The 17,065-nt window shown below is 37.9% G+C and overlaps 1 non-coding gene and 1 pseudogene across 2 annotated transcripts; one reads left to right on the top strand and one right to left on the bottom strand.

Moving 5' to 3' along the window:
• The first annotated feature begins 1,310 nt into the window (after positions 1 to 1,310).
• Positions 1,311 to 7,655, top strand: LOC143607272 (protein STICHEL-like 3; annotated as a pseudogene). The gene is made up of 7 exons (XR_013148928.1): positions 1,311 to 1,441; positions 2,108 to 3,792; positions 4,651 to 4,870; positions 4,957 to 5,343; positions 5,975 to 6,410; positions 7,040 to 7,103; positions 7,392 to 7,655. The product of XR_013148928.1 is annotated as a protein STICHEL-like 3 (transcript).
• A 3,635-nt stretch (positions 7,656 to 11,290) lies between these two features.
• On the bottom strand, positions 11,291 to 11,367 carry TRNAI-AAU (transfer RNA isoleucine (anticodon AAU)). The gene has a single exon. It is a non-coding gene; the product is annotated as a tRNA-Ile (tRNA).
• Positions 11,368 to 17,065: the final 5,698 nt, after the last annotated feature.

The raw sequence follows: 17,065 nt of genomic DNA, 5'->3' as shown, positions 1-17,065 counted from the left end.
CTTGATTGTACACATTTCACTTGGAGAGCTTGTCCCATCGAGTCGCGCAATCATTTTGAGAGGTGATCACAAATACCATACGGTTATGGTCGTAGTGGTAGCCTCACAATATTTATGGTTTAGGAATTCATATTCTAGTCCACCCGGGTCAAACGACGACGCCATTATTCTACAACCATCTCCGCCTTTTCTCACCGAAAGGAATGGAACTGCCCCTAAGTGTTCGTTTCATGTTAACGAACGATTATGCAAACGTGGATACTACCTTACCGACATGATATACCCCACTTGGTCGACTTTTGTGAAAGAGTTTGTGTTTCCCATTGAGCGTCCAAAAATGAGGTTCAAGAATCGGCAAGAAAAGATGTGGAGCGAGCGTTCGGTGTTTTAAAAGAGAAATGTGGTATTGTCATGAGACCCATGAGGGACAGGACATTGCATAAGCTTAGGAATGCTTGCTATACATGTATTTTGTTGCACAACATAATCATAACAGACGACGGGTATGCGATACACTGGTACACATAACGGATCCACCAGTCCAATCTGTCATTGACGATAATGTCCTTGGAGAGTTGATGGATGATGAAGCACATTTCTGACTTCGAACAAATCTATGAACATGTCTTGAAACATTAAATATCCCACATCTAGATGAGGACGAGAAACACGAAGAAGAATAATGCTATCATTTTTAAGATTTTTTGTCTGAATTATGTAATTTTTTTTATTTTAGACAAAGGTTAATTTAATGGAATAGGTTTTCTTTTTAAAAAAGATAAATAAAAAAGTTTTGAGTTACTTTAGTGGAGTGCATCCGTTTGTTTAAATGTATTAGACCATGCGTAGTGGATGAGTTGTGGACGATACTTTGGCCCAAAACTCTCCCCTACACCGCCCCGTCATAGTTGTAGGTGATATTTTGGCTTTCAAAGTTGTGTGTAAGGCGTTTTGTGAGAAAGATGGAGAGAGAGTAAGAAATAATAAATGATTGTAAGAGAGTTATTTTTTTACTACCCGATGACTTTTTCATAAAACTTTGAAATACTAACAGGATGTTACATGATGTAAAACGCCCAAAGATGGTTAGTGGTGACTATGCATGATCATAGGGCAGTAAATTATAAAATTAACATAGCATGTTGGTGATAGTGGATATAATTTGATTGACAGAAAGAAAAGAAACGTACCCGACCTTGTTTGTAGCAAAATGTCCAAAGTTCCCGAAACATTATTGTCACCCATGCTCACCTGCTGTCTCTCTCTATTACTCTCTAGATTGGAAACACTCACTTTCTCTCTCTCTCTCTCTCTCTCTCTCTCTCTCTATCTCCAGTCCGTTGTTACTAATGAACGAATACCATCAGTCACATTCCACCTCCCCTCGTGACCAAAACATCATCTCAGATTCATTTAATTTAATGGGTTACCTCTAATTCAGGTCAGTTTTCATCACTTGTTCTTTCTTGTGAAGTCGGATGCTTTAAAGATTGAATCTTTCAACCTTTCTTGAAATGGGTTTTGTTTGTGGTAACGTTAAAATTGTTTTTTTACAAGGGTTTTAGTTCATTTCAGTTGAATGATTTGTTTATAAGGCTTTGGGAGCTTAAAGATTGCATCTTTGAACCTTTTTTGAGATGGGTTTTTCTTAATTTCAATGTATAATCTTGTGTTAACCTTAAAAGTTTGTCTTTAAGGTGGTTTCTTTTGATGGCTTTTAGCTAACTTGAGTGTGTGTGTGAAACAGTTGATTCGATTTGAATGATTTGTTTATAAGGGTTTGGGAGCTTAAAGATTGCATCTTTAATTTGAACTTTTTCTTGAAATGAGATTATGTTAATTTCATCATATAGTCTTGGGTTGATGTTAAAAGTTTAGTCTTTAACATGGGTTTTAGCTAACATAAATGTGCGCGCACGTGTGAAACAGTTGATTCGATCTGAATAATCTGTTTATAAGGGCTTAGGGTATTCAATGCAAGAAAGTTCAATGATTCCATCATAATGATTTAGATTTGGGGAGTCAATTTGTGTTTCAATATTTTGATTGTGGTGAAAAGATCTGTTTGTATGAGACAGAAAATGCCGTGTTTTGTGATATCTTGCAGTACCGGATCATGTCGGGAGTTCGTGATCGTGATCGGATACTCAAAGACGCAAATGGTAACATCCGTGACCATCTACGCAACCATATCCATTTAACAAACTGTATTCACTTAAAAAACCATATGCACAAAACTAGCCCGATGGTCACCGATAGGTCCCTTATTAGGGACCTAGCCGTTCTTCAACGGTCAAGATCTTTAAGGGACCCCTCCATGAGCCCGCCGCCGTTTCAGTCCTCCCCTGGCCCTGCCCTGACCCTGAACCGTTACTAAAACGGGTCGAGAAAGATGGTCGGAGGCGGTCAATTGGTTTATCCGCCAACTCATCATCAAATGTGGGCCCGAGTGATGAGATTCATAGAAGAATCAAGAAAGAAGAATCGAGCCGAAGGAGTTTCAAAGATGATTCTCGGTTAGATGCCGCCACTTTGGCAAGTGACATTTATCCGGAAAGTTCTGATATTAAACATAAACAAAAAGGGTGGGAAAGTAAGCAAGATGATCATAGTCATGGTGGTATCGAGGTTGAGTCAACTCTTCACAGCCATGGTCTTAATCGGGTCAAAAGGCGGAAAGTTAGAACTGGAAGGCGGGTTTCTCGGGCACCCGTAACCGAGACATCCATGGCTTCTAATTTCGTGTCACAAATTGACTATGACGGTCAGCAAAATGTCAACGCAGGTCCAAGCAATAGTTATGGGCTTCCGTTTAATTGGTCAAGGATGCATGATCGGGGAAAGTCGTTTCTTGATTCAAGGTCTAAGCGTGGTGGTCAACAAGAAAGTCAAACACCCGTTATGTCAGATCACTCAGCCTCGTCAACAAACAGTGAATCGCTGCCTTTATTAATAAACGGATCTCAAGAAAGTTATTCTGGTGAATTGGATCTTTATGTAGATAAGTTTTTAACCAGCGAGCCCGATTCGGATCTCGCCTCGGAAGCTCGGTCGGGTCACCAAACACGATCCCGATCCAGACACCAAAACCTCACTCAAAAGTACACGCCGAAAACGTTCCGGGATCTGGTTGGACAGAATCTTGCAGTGCAAGCTCTCTCAAACGCAGTTGCAAAACAGAAAATCGGGCTTGTTTATATATTTTACGGGCCTCATGGGACTGGGAAGACCTCATGCGCGCATATATTTGCTCGGGCATTAACTTGTCAAAGTTCGGATCATGCCAAACCGTGCGGGTTTTGCAGTTCTTGTGTAGCACATGATACGAGAAAGAATCATGCCGTTCGGGAAGTAAGGCCCGCTATTAATCTTGGATATAAAAGTATTATGAAACTTATGGAAAGCATGATTGGTTCTCGGTTAAAGTCACGGTACCGCGTGTTTATAATCGATGATTGTGATACTTTGCCTCCTGATTGTTGGAGTGCTATTATTAAGGTTATTGATCGCGCTCCGAGGCGTATGGTTTTCGTTTTTGTCAACTCGAGTCTTGATGTTTTGCCACATATAATCGTGTCCTGGTGTCACAAATTCTTTTTCCCTAAGTTGAAAGATGCGGATATTATTTATACATTGCAATGGATTGCAAGTAAAGAAGGTTTTGAAATTGATAAAGATGCTTTAAAGCTTATTGCTTCGAGGTCTAGCGGGTCGTTACGTGACGCGGAGATGACACTCGAGCAGCTTAGTCTACTTGGTCAAAGAATCTCGGTTCCGCTTGTTCAAGAGCTGGTTTTTCTCCATCTTCTATTCTTTTATTAAGTATAGTCATAAATTGCTATAAATATCATTACTGGTGTAAGCAAGCCAAGCCCCTCGTGAACTACTCGAGATTGGCTCGCTAAAAGCTTGAATTGAGCGAGCCTAAAATTAAGCTTGTTTAATAAACGAGCATGAGCTTTACTTTGTGAGCTTGACTGCTCGAGCTGGCTCGCTAGCCTAAAGGAGCCTATTATTTTTACAAATTTTAGTTGATATATAAATATTTACTTTTACGATAATAATTATTATATATGAAACTATGATAAAAATAACCAGTTAATATATTTTTATCTAATATATAAGAGTTATAATCGATATATATATACAAAAAATTATTAATGTATATAAATTAGTTTATAAATAATAAACGAGCTTGAGTCCGAGCCAGCTTGAGCTTGAAAAACTACTCACAAGCCGAGTTCCGAGCTCTCTTAAATTAAACGAGCCAAGCTCGAGCCTATACAAGTTCGGGCTTAGCTCATTTACACCCCTAAATGTCATCCAACTTTTAAAAAAACCGTATAGAAACTAGATGGCTCAATTTGGCCTGTTTACGCGTAAGTTGGGTTTGAGTTATGTTTCATTTCTAATAATGGGTCCCACAAAAGCATTTGACTACATTGGAATCAGGTCAAACGGATTGGAAGCCATCTAAAGTCTCCTAATTCCTAAATCATTTTATTACAAAAAGTTAGATAATGTTCACAATGATATTGTTTTTATATTTAATAATTCAGAAAAAAAAATGACGACCCATTTGACTTGTTACCTGAGAGTCAACCTTATTTTACACGTTATCTTTACTTATGTATGCAACTCACTAAACAGGTTGGACTTATTTCTGATGACAAATTAGTTGACCTGCTCGATTTAGCATTATCAGCCGATACAGTGAATACTGTTAAACATTTAAGAGAAATTATGGAGTCGGGTGTCGAGCCATTAGCGTTAATGTCACAACTTGCAACCGTAGTAACCGATATTCTTGCGGGTAGTTACAATTTCATGAAAGAAAGATCGAAAAGGAAGTTCTTTAGACAACCCACATGTAAGTTTGACTTTTCTTGACCTTCCAAGATTTCAAGAAAAAGCCCCTCTTTTTACCTTCTTTAATATATTTAGTCCTTTTTTCAGTATCTAAAGACGATATGGAGAAGTTGCGGTTGGCATTGAAGACGTTATCTGAAGCCGAAAAGCAGTTAAGGATGTCAAACGATAAGCTGACGTGGTTGACCGCTGCTTTGTTGCAACTTGCTCCTGATCAGCAGTATGTATTACCATCGTCTTCTGTGGATGGGTCCCGCAAAAGTAACTTTGGGCATGGTGAGACATCCGGTGTTCAAAGGGGTTTGGTGAAAATGGGTGCAAGTTCTAGTGGAACTCATACAAAAATGAACGAAGGTTTATATAAGCAAGAAATTGAAGAAATATGGTCCACGGTGATTGAGAATATTCAGATAAATAGCGTAAAAGAATTCTTGTATCATGAAGGAAAGCTGGCATCATTCAGTTTCGGTTCAGGTACTTTGTCTCGTTTGACATGTTTTGATCAAGTTTTATGAAGAATATTGTTATAAGTAATAGAAAATAAGTTGTCTTTTAACAAATTTACATCTTCAAAGTTCCCTTTTTTTGGTTATTAGCTGCTAAATTTACAGAATCTTTCAGGCCGGAGTGTGCATTGTGCATGAAACCGGGAAAACTGAACCGAAATAACCAAAACCAATCAAAAACCAACGGTTGGTTTTCGTTTTCACAAAAGCTGAACTTTCAGTTAGTTTTTGGTTTTGCATGTAGTTAAAAACGAAAAAAAACGAACCGAACCGAATTTATGGATTTTCAAGTTTAAATTTGAATTTTAAGTAATTCGTAAGGATTTAATAAAATAGTGTTACCCAAATTTATTAGTCCAAAGATATAATAATCAATTAATTACTATGTAACAAAAAACTTGGGCCCAAATTCGTCAATTTAGCCAATATATTTGCCGGCCCAAAAGTTTCAAGGCCAATTGGTAAAACTGAACTGAAACCAGATGGCTTTCAACAACTCAAAGACCAAATGTTTGGTTTGAGCCACAAACCGACCCATACATGCATGACGCCCCTACTTTCAAAAGCTGAAAACGTAGATTACTTTATTCATTTCACAGCTCCAACCGCTCAGCTTACGTTCACTTCACATGTGAACAAATCAAAGGCCGAAAAGATCAAACCCCACATTGTGAAAGCATTTGAGGACGTTCTTGGATCACCCGTTACAATTGAAATCAGAAGTGAAATGAGGAAAGAAACACACGATCCCCAACAAGACGCGTATGCAAAAAGAAGTGAGATTGTTGAAGTAGAGGCTTCTTCTTCTAGAGAACCAAAAGCTAAGATGCAGAATCACAAGCCGGAAGCTACTCCGTCTCATAAGAGTTCTAGTGCCGGTATACAAAGAAGATTAGGTGAACAAAGTCAATCTAAGAGTCTAGTTAGAGGCAAAGTGTCTCTTGCAGATATAATTCAGCAGGCTGAATCAAAAAGAAATGGATGGTCGACACGCAAAGCCGTTTCCATTGCTGAAAAACTTGAACAAGAGAATCTGTAAGCTCTCTTCCCTCTTCCTCCCAGAAAAATAGTTATCATCATCGTTTGACTTTGAATGTCTTACAATGTTTGGCATTCTTAGGTCAAAGATGTCACCTCTTTCTATTTAGGATTGTAAACGAGCCAAGCTCGTCTACTCTCGAGCTTGGCTTGTTTAACTTAACAGAGCTCGGGCCCGGATTGTAAGAACATTTTCAAGCCCGGGCTTGGCTTGTTTGGCCTAACAGTGCTAGACCTCGAGCTTTGAGCCCGACTTTTAAGAAATTTTTCAAACTCGGGCTTGGGTTGGATCATTTATTAATTATTTAATTATTTCATTTTTATTTTATACACATATAGTTATTATGTAATTTTGTTTGTTATATTAAATAAAAATTATTATTTTATATAAGTCTCGTTTAAGCCTAACCGAGCTCGGTATATGAAGCTGGGGCTTGGACTCGTTTATTCAACGAGCTTAACTTTAGGATCAAGCTTGTTTAAGCTCAGCTTTATTCTTGTTTTTAGTGAGCCGATCTTGAGTAGTTCACGAGCTGCTCAACTCGATTACAAAATGTGGTTATTATTGCTTAATATTAGAAGTAGCATTTTGGATTAAGAAGTGACTTGCTTTTTGTGAACTGCAGGAGAATGGAACCAAGATCAAGAAGCCTGTTGTGCTGGAAGGCATCAAGAGTTACTCGTCGGAAGGTAATGATTAAAACTTTCGATTTTGGTTACTATTGCTTAATGTTAAGAAGTGACAATTTTCATCCATTTATTTATCTTAAGCTGGTTAAATTATTTTCTAAATGAGTTGTACGTCTCCCGAAGTGTATTTTTCTATTTTATAAGACCTACAGCATCTCAAAACTTTACATTTAAAGATTTAGATTTTTTTTGTGATCATAGTTAAGGCGTTCTTTAAATATAAAAAAAAAACAAAAAAAAACGAGAAGTGTTTGGTCAACCCTAACCGACCCTGTTTTAAGCATGCAGGTTTCTCGATTAAAAACTAGACCACGAAAGTCACAGGCTTTGGTGAGGTTCGTGTGGTGTGGCAGGTGTATTTCAACTAGATCATCGCGGTAATACAACATGTAGAATATGTTAAGTTTTCTTCAATTTTAAGCATTGATTAATAGGTCAATTAGTTAGTTTTTAATAAATAAAGTCAACTCCATGGCAAATGTGCATTCCTTATATTTTTCTAGCTTTCAATTTTCTTTATAGGCCTTTGGCAGCTGTAAAAAATTGTATTCTTTGATGAAATAATTATATAGTTGGATAAAATCATAAAATGATAAAACTGTGGAAGATGGAACTGTGTATGGATCTTCTGATTCAGATAAAGTGATGGGAGACATGGATGCATGATCAGTGTTATTGTTATGATGACCTCTATATAATTTTTTAGACTGCAATTTTTTCTTATATTACAGAAAAGATTTATAATTTTTATCGGAGGTTTTCTTTTGTTAATCATCAAGTGCAAACTGTGTTTTACTGATCCTATTCAATGTTGTAAAAGTAGGATTACAAGGCCGAGAGTACTCTCCGAGTACTCGCTACAAGGTATGTCACCGAGGCGAGTTTCTGTAAATCCGTCTAGTTACTGAGAATCGGTCAAATGTGGTCAACCTCAGCCAGAAACACATCTTATCGGTAAACTTGGGCCGATTTTGACACAAAAAAATAAAACATAATTGTTATTTCAATAATATTAAAGAACAAATATCATTTTTTTAATTAATGATTAGTAATTTTTAGAATATTTTATATTTAAAAATGTATTTTTTTTATTTATATTAATATTCACCTATTTTGTTATAAATATCAGTAAACTTATGATATTTGACACATATATAATAACCAAATATTAATTTTCTTTATATTTACCATGTCCGAGTACTCCCCGAGTACTCCCTCCAAGGGGGTCGGCCGCCTAGGGACCGCCTAGCGACTTTTGCAACATTGATCCTATTTGTTAGTAGGGTATTGGTAGAGACTCGTCATATAGGGTGTTCTAGTACCGCGATATTGTTTTACAAAATATGTAGCTGTAGTTTGATCTTGCATTTATACATGCTGTTTAGTTCCAAAATATTGTTTTTCTTAGTGTTGATTTTAGAAAAGTTGTCACTTGTAGTTTTTTGTTATGTAAGTTTATCAAGTGACGCTGCGTGTTAAGCACTTTGACGGTTAGGAGGCACGAGTTTATAGGAGGCATGCAGGCGATCACAATTCAAGGTTTGAAACTAGTGTTGGAAGTAATTTCGGACTCTAAGTCACAAGTCGGTGAACTTGAGGGACCAATATTGACAAGTAGGTCATAGTGGTTAAGTAATTTCTTAATTGGTAATGTCTTGTCTAACAAGTTATGTTAGTCTATATAAACATGTCATGGTTAGAAATGATAGGTGTGGTGTGAGGTGTAACCGAGTTAGGGTTTTTCTAGAGACACGCACGAAATGTAACCGAGTTAGGGTTTATCAAGAGTCAACCCGAGTTAGGGTTTGAGAGCTGTAATCAGTTTTTTGAGTTATATTTTTTGATTAATATAAACGAGAGTTATTCGTTTAGTTGGTGTTTGATTACAGATCCGGGACTTGAACTAGGACTTGTGCTTTATTATCGACTAAGTAAAAGAGGAATAAGATGGACTATTTTCAAACATAGAGACAATAAAACGACTGAAAGCGTTATATTATTGTTTGTGTTTTTTGTATAAAAGCGTGGTTGGTTGATTGCTGGAAGCTAAAAGATAATCCAAACACCTTCATATACATAAAAAACATTTTAGAAGTTTATTGATCTACATTGGTGTTTTCATAGATCTAGCTGTCTTCGTAGATCCAAAAGCGAATCCATAATTATCGGCGCCAAAAATGGGTTGGAATAGAAGTAACGGGTAGGGGTGTCAATCTTGACCAAAACCCTTTCAAATGAGTCAATTTGAGTTGTTTTAAAAATTAAATTGGTTGGTTTGGGTAAAAGGTTTTAACTAAATAGGTCAAAATGAGTCATTTGAAATTCTATCCTTTTTATTTTCATGTCAAAATGGGTCGACAAGTTAAAACAATGGGTCAACGTGGGTTAGTGTCCTAAGGAAATGTGACATGTTTCGAATAGGAATGAGTTTTCGTACAATACAGGTTTCGACACAAAACGGGCTTCAGATTGGAACGGGTTCGGTTCAGGTTTCAAGCCAACACGAGTTTTCACATGGGACGAGTTGGGTTTTGGTTTCTTTTGTTTCTTTTTGGTCGATTCCGGACTCATTTTTGTACATTTTTTCAGTTTTGTTTTTGTTCGGTTCGAATCCTTTTAGTTTCGTTTTAATTGATTTTTTTGAATTTCGATTGATGTGGTTCGGTTTTGGCCTTTTTGTTTCATTTTCGTCGATTTTTCGGTTTCGGTTCGATTCTCAGTGGTTTTTTTTAATGGAACGAGGACAACGTATGAAACATCTTATTATTTTTACTTTTTTTGTTTATGATTTATATTTCGAGTTATAATTTTTTATTATTATTTTTGAACATTTTTTTTGATGGTTTTTGATCATAATAGAAAACCTCCCAAAAAAAATTTAGAAAAAATAATAAAAAAAATCATAACTTAAAATATAAATAGAAAACAAAAAATCTAAAAATACTAAAATGTTTCCACCGTTATTCTCGTTCAAAAATAAAATAAAATAAAAACTCAAAACCCGGTCTGACCCTAACCTATTCCGACCCAAACCAAAACAACCCTTTTTTAATTGACCCGTTCTGACCCAAATTCATTCTAACCCAAACTCGTTTTGACCCAGTTCAACCCATGACTCGTTCGACCCAACCCAACCCAACTCATTTGCCACCTCTAGTAACGGGTTAAACAAATTACATTAAATCATTGCAAAAGTTCACATTCCAATTGTATGAAGTACAATGATCTAAGTTTACAAGTCATAGACCTCGTTGAAGACAACATAAAACGCATTCCAATACATCTTCAGCCTTGTATCCAATATCAAAGCATTTCATTATAGGCTATATGGTGATTAAGAAATAAAAAATAAATAAATATTCTAGTAAACTAATAGGTTGAGTGGTCTATTAGGCTATTATAATAAAATCTATTCACAAGAATTAAGGAATTTAGTTTGACAGAACTCAGCGCATTGCAACAATCTGGTATGGATTCTGTTCATAACAGTTGTGGAACTTGTTATAGCAAATGATAGCATTTCAAAGAAATCGCATATTATGTAAAGACCAAAATTGAAAGCTCCACCCATATGAATCTTATACACAACTCGGGAGATGAGTTATGACCTATGGGTAATTATGAACAAAATGGGTATCAATCGGAGTTCAAATCTTAGTAAGAAAAATTACACAAAAATTCTTTGCAATAAATTTAGTCGGTCAGAAAATGAAAGAAAACCAGACAGACAGACAGACAGAGACAGAAGAAAGAAATATTATTATCAGCAAACGAATATATGAGAAGGCAAACGCAGTGATTCAGATTTAGAGAAGCAGCTATCGTCAAGAACATCACTCTGGCACCACCGGCAGTCCGTGTTTCTCGTACACTGCGATCTGGACGCCACGTCACCGCACTCTTGGATCTGCATCTTGTTCTTCTTCAGCCCAGTTGCTCCGTGCAAAGGCGTTGTTTGACTTTGAATAACAAGGAAGATGATGATGATAATGATGAGGTGTGTGGAAGAGTGAATCGCCATTTCGGGTGGCTTCGTAAATTGTAAATTAAATGGGGAGATTCTCAGATGGAGAATAATCAAAATAATATTTGGGGGTTTATGTATTTATGTTTGTGGGAGTGGAAGGATGAAATGTGATTTACTAAAACATGAGAAACTAAAAGTGTAATTTAAAAATTGTTTTATTTGGCCCATGCAGGTCTCGAACCGACCTGCGACCTTCGCGTTATTAGCACGACGCTCTAACCACTGACCTAATAGGCCATTTTGAATAAACAGTACATTAAGATTTTAAAAATTGGGAATTTCTATGTTACACTAGAAGCTTATGATGTTGTGTTGAGAGGTTAAATTATTAAGAAACAAAATACCAACTCGTGTAACTATTGTCTATTGGTATCAAATGCATTGATTATAATTCAGGAATAATTAAAAATAATGTTACTCGAACACAAAAGTTAACAAATTGTAAATGGGTTGTAATTAATTTGTACGTGTTAAACAAGTTTACATGTTGTAATGAATGGGTTAAACCAGCTTGTGACGAAACTTATCAAATATAATTTTGTAATGTTTAAATTTCTTTTGTAAATATATATATATATATATATATATATATATATATATATATATATATATATAAAGTAGTGTTTACATTGATACAGAAAGCAAACGGGTAACAAGCTGCATCGCTGGCCCTGTTTTAATCAAATTTTATATCGTTTGACCAATCAACCTATTTATTTAAATATGTTAGATATATAAAAAAAGAACGAGACCAGTTAAGTTAATTTGGTTTGGTGGGTACTAAACACATGGAATATTAAGCCTTCTGATACGAAAATTCAAAGCCTATTTTAAAGTCGTGTGTTGTGTAGTGTCCCAAGCCATCACATATCAAATGTTTGTCATAAGTTTTTACTTGAAATAAAATGCCTTCAAAAAATTACATTTGAAATTTACAGAAGAATAAAATATATCTTGAAAGCAGGTTGACTTATCGAATATTAGTTTGTGTAGTGTTCCAAGCAAATGTTGGTTCTTATATTTTAACGACCAACAAATAAAACCTCCAATGGCAAAAGACGACCCACATACGCTCGAGATCATAGATAACGGCATGCCTTCCTTATCCTATTCCTAGGAAAATCTGACTCCCAAAGACCCACTACATCGGTGTTGTGTGGAAGGAAACCATCTGCTTATGGTTTATGAATTATGAGTACATGAAGAATAATTCTCTAGCGCATGCACTATTCGGTAAAGTTGTAAATTTTGATATTACGTGTTTGAAGTAAAATGCATTAAATAAGTAGCATCAATAAACCCTGTTAAAGGCCACTACACAATGCAAGTTGTTGGGTACTAATGGGGCATATTGAGTTATTTTCATTCACGATGAAATAAACAGTTTTATCAAGCAGACCTGAGGACAAAATTAATCAATTGGGCTACAAGACAAAGAATCTGAATTGGCATTGCAAAAGGGTTGGTGTTCCTCTATGAGTAATCGATGTCAAAAATAGTTCATAGAGATATCAAGGCTACAAATGTACACCTGGGCACTGACCTAACTCCGAAGATCTTGGATTTTGGTTTGGCCAAGCTTGATGAATAACGCAGCACCCACATTACTACTAAATTGGAACCATTTAACACATTACTCTCTTCCTTTCTTTTCATCATATATGTTTGGCCGGTGTTGATGACAAGTTTGAGCCAAACCATTAACTACGCTTTGGAAACAACAAACCATACTGATTGGATTCGGTGGTTTATAGGTTTGGCTGGTGGTTTAAACCGAATTTTTTAATCATCAATTTAAAATCCACTGGAAATTATGACTGAAAAGTGTACAAAAGCAAAGCCATCAAGAGGCACCACATTCCCTAGGAAATCTATTTTCCGCATTCACCTGAAACTATTAACTTTTAACTGCATCATTATAACTTATTTTTTTACGCTTTTAGGCAAAATCTCTTTTCTAGCTGAGCACTTCACCATACACGCATTTTAGATCTCAAACCGGCCAACTTTCTTCATGTTTTGATCGGTTTCAGATATTCATGAACACTCCTAATATTATCTAGCTTCCATATTGTCAACATTTTTTCTCTCTAAGGCTTACATGGCACCGGAATATGCGTTGTGGGGCTACTTAACCTACAAAGCAGATGTATACAATTTTGGGTCCTTGCACTGGAAATCGTTGTTGGAAAAAGTAATATGAAATACTAACCTAATGAAGATTACTTTTGTCTTCTTGATTTGGTAAACACATTAATTTCATATAACTCCTATCTGACCCTTCTCACTAGGCCTTATTATCTTGTTCAATGTTTGTAAGGCCGATGTGATGAAACAAAAGGGAAGTTTTGGCAAAAGAGGCGGTGGGAATGATTAACAAAGTTGTATCAGTCCCCGGCTCTTCAGCCTACTATGTCTCAAGTAATGAATATGCTCATGGGCCGGACCAGAGTCAAGGAACCGATCATGACTCGATCAAGTATATATGACAAGGAGTTCGGGCTTCAAGCACTTGAAGGGAAGATAAATGATTACTTGACAAATAGAGAGGCCAACGACGATAGATGATTACTTGACAAATAGAGAGAGAAAATATATAACAAATTGTCATTATGCTTTTCTTTCTTATTAACCTTTCAGGGAAAAAAATGAGTGTTGTAAGTTCTCGTCAAATACAAAGCTTCAGTTAGATCCTATTGCGTATGTGTGTGTGCGCACACGTGTATGGATCAAGTGGACGTAGTGTTGTAATGCAGAAAACAAAAATAATATGAGAACCAATTAAAATCATTAATTTTATTACTAAAATTGAATGAAAACGGTATAACTTTTAACTTTTTTTAATGTTATTTTAAAGAATATGAGATATTAATTATTAAGAGGCTAATAGACAAATTAACATTTTAGTACCAATCTATAAGTTTTAAGACTGTAACTACATCTCTCGACTCCCTATAATAAAAACCCAAACGATTTGGAACAAAATAAAACTGACCGTTTAATATAAAAGGCTAAAATCTAAATCCGTTTCACTTACAAATGAAGCACACCCAATTACAAATCACGGGTCACAATCAAAGAAATTATCATTTCGTTGTTTAAAGGTTTTTTGTTTGGCTCTGATGGATATGAGACCACTCACTACCGAATCAAATTTAAGTAAAACTAGGTAACACACCTGACGCATTGCTCCGGATTGATGGTATGGTCAGTAAAAAATATATACGTGAATTTGGCCCGTATCGACAATGATAACAATTAAAAAACAAAAATTCATGTGTTGGTCGCAGGTCGCAAATTGACACAAATTCGAGCTCATATACAACAAATTAGCATAAATTATTATAACAAAAAAAACCGTGACGAATCCAATATAAAAACGGAACCAAAAAAAGGAAAAAAAAAACATAATCCTACCCACGCGTTCCAGCCACAAACATGCCTGTCGAAGCACGAAATGGAATCTGACCTGACCCATGACGGAGCTTCCACGGATTTCGAGATGAATGAACCGCGTCCTGGTCTGCTGATCCTCTCCTCCGGCTGCTCGCGATCTGCAGTGGCGTTTTGGGGGTGTGGAGGTGACCGCTAAGATGATCTTGAATATCTCTTGTTCACAGACACAAAAACTGGTGGTGGCACCTACTGAGCATGACCCCATGATAAGGAGGTGAAGACCTCCTTATATAGAGTCTCATGGCCACCATCATGATACCCTAATGGGCCTAGCCCAATTAGGGCTACCTCCACAAACCTCCTCAGCCCAATAACAAATGTATTAGCCCATATAATAAAACAAACCAAATATAATAAATTTAGGATTGTAAACCGGGTTTAATACCATACCCCTACAAGCCCCCCCAAGTCCAGCGTTGCTCCTGGGCGCGCAAGCGCTTAGGTGGAGCGTTGGACTTTATAAGGTGTTAGGGCGGTTTTTTCCCTTTTATTCGGCCTTATCTTTATTGTCTTGAGTCTGGGAGATTTTCTCCATGATGGTGACGCGTTGTGATCCTTAAGATAATGGTGGTGTCGAGTTATAAGGATAATAAAGCTTGCGCGCGAGAGGCGTCTTACGAGCTGAGAAATAAAGCTTGCGCGCGAGAGGCGTCTTACAAGCTGGGTAATAAAGCATGCGCGCGAGAGGCGTCTTACAAGCTGAGCAATGAAGCCTGCGCGCGAGTGGCGTCTTACGAGATGAGAATAATAAAGCCTGCGCGCGAGAGGCGTCTTACGAGCTGAAAATAATAAAGCCTGCGCGCGAGAGGCGTCTTACGAGCTGAAAATAATAAAGCCTGCCGCTGAGAGGGCGTCTTACGAGCTGAAAATAATAAAGCCTGCGCGCGAGAGGCGTCTTACGAGCTGAAAATAATAAAGCCTGCGCGCGAGAGGCGTTTTACGAGCTGAAAATAATAAAGCCTGCGCGCGAGAGGCGTCTTACGAGCTGAAAATAATAAAGCCTGCGCGCGAGAGGCGTCTTACGAGCTGAAAATAATAAAGCCTGCGCGCGAGAGGCGTCTTACGAGCTGAAAATAATAAAGCCTGCGCGCGAGAGGCGTCTTACGAGCTGAAAATAATAAAGCCAGCGCGCGAGAGGCGTCTTACGAGCTGAAAATAATGAAGCCTGCGCGCGAGAGGCGTCTTACGAGCTGAAAATAATAAAGCCTGCGCGCGAGAGGCGTCTTACGAGCTGAAAATAATAAAGCCTGCGCGCGAGAGGCGTCTTACGAGCTGAAAATAATAAAGCCTGCGCGCGAGAGGCGTCTTACGAGCTAAGAGTAATAACTGAGCTGGCGCGTGAGGCGACTTACGAGCTGTAATAATAACTGAGCTGGCGCGTGAGGCGACTTACGAGCTGTAATAATAACTGAGCTGGCGCGTGAGGCGACTTACAAGCTGTAATAATAACAGTAGCCTGCGCGCGAAGCGTCTTACGGCTGTAATAATAATGTAAACCTGCGCGCGGGGCGTCTTACGGGCTGTAATAATAATGGAAACCTGCGCGAAAGGCGTCTTACGGGCTGTTAATAATAATAGTAGCCTGCGCGCGAAGCGTCTTACGGGCTGTAATAATAATGTAAACCTGCGCGCGGGGCGTCTTACGAGCTGTAATAATAATGGAAACCTGCGCGCGGGGCGTCTTACGGGCAATGAAAGTAATGATAATAAAAGCTGGCGCGTGGCCGACGGGTTTATGAGGATTCCCAACCTTCAAGTATGGCGGGGAGCCGTATGGGAAATTGAGGATTCCCAACCTTTAAGTATGGCGCGGAGCCGTATGGGAAATTGTGAGGATTCCCAGCCTATGGCGCGGAGCCGTATGGGAAATTGTGAGGATTCCCAGCCTATGGCGCGGAGCCGTATGGGATATTATGAGGGTCCCCAACCCTTAAGTTTGGCGCGTAGCCATACGGGATATTATGAGGATTCCCAACCTTTAAGTTTGAGCTAAAGCTCATATTTTTGGGCTAAGGCCCTGACGTTTTAGAGTTAAGACTCGTCAACGCGTTTGAGCTTGGAGCTCACGCATGTATGTTTTACTTCGCTTTCTTTTTAATTTGATGTCAATATAATGTTGTCATATTGCTCAAATTAGTAAAAGGAAGTGCGAAACATGTATGCGAAAACTTGAATGCGGTGGCGCGAATGCAAAACTGCTGTGGCGAAGTGATCGCCGGGAGCGCGCATGCGGAAACCCGAAGTTGATACGCGGTGGACGCGTAATCTAAAGATTTTGAATGCGTGAGCATCTGTGATGTGTGAGCATGCGTTACGCGTGAGCATGTGATATGCGTGAGCGTACTTGATGCTTGAGCATGCTTGATGCTTGAGCATGCTTGCTGCTTGAGCATGCTTATTGCTTGAGCATGCTTGATGCTTGAGCATGCTTGCTGCTTGAGCATGCTTGATGCTTGGGCATGTTTATTGCTTGAGCATG

The sequence above is a fragment of the Bidens hawaiensis genome, unplaced genomic scaffold (assembly GCF_021521415.1).
Source record: "Bidens hawaiensis isolate Kalapana, Puna unplaced genomic scaffold, B.hawaiensis_p1.1 tig00080779_1, whole genome shotgun sequence".
Taxonomy (NCBI): domain Eukaryota; kingdom Viridiplantae; phylum Streptophyta; class Magnoliopsida; order Asterales; family Asteraceae; genus Bidens; species Bidens hawaiensis.
The sequence above is the reverse complement of the archived record's forward strand: the minus strand, read 5'-3'. Positions and strand labels throughout refer to the sequence as shown.